The sequence below is a fragment of the Callithrix jacchus genome, chromosome 5 (genome assembly GCF_049354715.1).
Source record: "Callithrix jacchus isolate 240 chromosome 5, calJac240_pri, whole genome shotgun sequence".
In the NCBI taxonomy this organism is placed as follows: Eukaryota; Metazoa; Chordata; class Mammalia; order Primates; family Cebidae; genus Callithrix; species Callithrix jacchus.
The window spans coordinates 139,119,951-139,122,809 of NC_133506.1; the positions used below are offsets into that span (position 1 = coordinate 139,119,951).

The following is a 2,859-nucleotide window of genomic DNA, read 5'->3' on the forward strand; positions in this document are numbered from 1 at the left end:
ACTAGGCCCAAAAGTTAAGTTTCTCTGGTACCATGGCTTGGAGGGTCATGCCTACAGTCATGGATGGCACATCTAAATGGCTGCCAGGATTCAGGAGCCATGGAGAAAAGATAGTTTGGGGGAATGCTTCTACTGCTTTATTCTCCACTCTGAATGGATCAGGAAAAGGAAGGTGATTAAAAGAACACTTTTATTCTCACTTATCTTTCCAGATGAGTAATAAATCATCTTTAATATGCACCATGGATTGTATTGTAAAGCACTGGGAATCCTTCAACACTGAAACTTTGAAGAAAAAGTGGCTTATTTTATTTTGTACAAGGGCATGGCCTTTTTACTAGACTTTTGAAAGTGTTCCAAAATCAACTCAGGTCTTTTATCAATCATATCAGGCAGGTCCAAAAGAAGAGTTCCCCAAAATTAGAGAAGCAACTTCCAGGGAAACCATCTGAGGATTCCCTTATTTGGGGCCCCTTCAAGTTCCCTTCTCATCACAGGACCTTAGGCAAGTAAAGGGAGACTTAGGCCAATTTTCTGATAACACTGATAAGTATATAGAAGCTTTCCATAATTTAACTCAGGTACTTAATCTCTCATGGAGGTATGTTATGCTGCTCCTAAGCCAAATCCTCACTGAAGCCAAAACAGACAGCTCTGCAAGCAGAAGAGAATTTTGGAGATGAGTAATGTGTCTCCTATAGTAGTCCAAAAGAGGAAATAGGGAAGGGCAAAAAATAGGGAAAACACCATTCCCGTTAGAAAAAGAGGCAACACCTCCTGACAACCCTAATTGGAAGGTCTTTCTATGGTGTTCTTTCTTCTTTTGCAGTTTAAAATGGCTTCTATCGCTTTTATAATGTTTTTCCAACATGGGAAAAGTTAATTTTCCAAATCTTAAAATGCTTGGCTTAAATTTGAACTAAGGGGAAGGAAACCCAGCTCCAGGCCAGAGATGAAGCCCAGACCCCAAAAGAGAAAAAAGCCCAGACACCCCGAGAAGACAAAGCCAAGATGCCCCGAGAAGACGGAGCCCAGATCTTGGAAGAGGACAGAGCCCAGACGCCCCGCGAGGATGGAGGACCCCAGCCCCAGAGGGGTGGCAGATCCAACAAGAAGAGGAAGTTCAAAGGCAGGCTCAAGTCAATTTCCCAGGAGCCCAGCCCAGCCCTGGGGCCGAATCTGGACAGCTCTGACCTCCTCCCTAGGCCCATCTTTTCCTGCAGTTTCCCCACACTAGAGGTTCCCCCGGATCACAGGACTCTGTCCCTTTGGCCCCCAGGAGATGCTGGTATCGGATAAGCAGAACCAGGTGCTGAAATGCTTCTCCCTCAATGGCGACTGCAAGGGCACCGTGCCCACCCCTGAGAGCTGCTCTCCTTGCAACGTGGCAGCCCTGCAGAGCGCCGTGGCCTTCTCTGCCGGTGCACGGCTCTATCTCATCAGCCCCGATGGTGAGGTTCAGTGGCGCCGGGCCCTGAGCCTCTCCCAGGCCAGCCACGCCATGGCCACGCTGCTGAGTGGGGACCGCGTGGCCGTCAGCGTGGCGGGGCACGTGGAGGTGTACAATATGGAAGGCAGCCTGGCCACCTGGTTCATCCCTGGGGGCAAGGCCAGCCGGGGCCTGCGGGCGCTGGTGTTTCTGACCACCAGCCCCCAGGGGCATTTCCTGAGGTCTGATTGGCAGCAGAATAGTGTGGTAATCTGTGACAGGCTTGGCCAGGTGGTTGTGGAGTACAAGGGGCCGAGCCTGTACAGCTGCCAGCCGGGCTCCATGTCTGTGGATAAGAAAGGCTACATCTTCCTGACCATTCGAGAAGTAAACAAGGTGGTGATCCTGGACCCAAAGAAGCCGCTCCTTGGAGACCTCCTGACAGCCTACCACAGCCTGGAAAAGTCCCGGGTTACCACCATGGTGGATGGCAGGTACCTGGTTATATCCCTCAGTAATGGGACCATCCATGTCTTTCGGTTCCATTCTTAGGACAGGTAAAGGGTCTAGGACTAGGGTGGGGGAAGGGGGGGAGGGAGAAGGTAGGGGGGAAGCAGAGCTGCCTGTGGGAGAGGACATTTTCCTGAAGGGCAGGGATTGGCAACTTTTCAACATGACATGCCCAACTGCTAACCTGTCTTCTAGTGTGTGAGAATAGGGACTAAGCGTGATGGTGTGATCTTAACTCTCAGAAACAGAAGAGGCAGGTGACTAGGTGTGGGGGACACTGGAGATTCACCTGCCTCTTGCTTTTTGTTCATGGCTGCTGTCACTGCCACCACTGCTGTATAGTTTAGGTTTCTGAGGTTTGTGAGCCTGTCCTGATTTGCATTCTTCAAAAGCATTCCTAATAGAGTAGCCAAGGGAGAGTCTTGGGGGTCAAGAAGGGCCCAGGGTGGGTCAGGTATGTGCATTACGGAACAGTGCTCTGACCCTGGCTCCCCCTCAGACTGGCACAGTGAGAGGAGGCCTGAGATTTTGAATGAGCAGTAAATGGCCTCTTCTGCCAGCCACAGGCAGGAAGCTCCTATGATCACGGCATCCCCTGGCGGCAGTACCAGGTGGGCTTGCAGGAGAATGGGTAAGTGCAGACAGTAGCTGGGGCCAAAGAGGGTTTAGGGTCAAAGGCTATGAAGAGAATAGGCTACTGAAAAACCAAACCCAGCAGAATTTGTGTCCAAAAATCCACATTCTCCATTGCTTCTCAGCCTTTTGCCTAAGACTAAGTATTAAAATGCACAGGCTCGGCCAGGTGCAGTGGCTCACCTGTAATCCCAGCACTTTGGGAGGCTGTGGCAGAAGGATTGCTTAAGGCCAGGAGTTTGAGACCAGCCTGGGCAACATAGTGAGACCCCATCTGTATATAAAAT

General features: G+C 50.6%; 1 pseudogene; it reads left to right on the plus strand.

Moving 5' to 3' along the window:
• The first annotated feature begins 595 nt into the window (after positions 1-595).
• LOC100386049 (E3 ubiquitin-protein ligase TRIM56-like) lies at positions 596-1,981 on the plus strand (annotated as a pseudogene).
• The last annotated feature ends 878 nt before the right edge of the window (positions 1,982-2,859 follow it).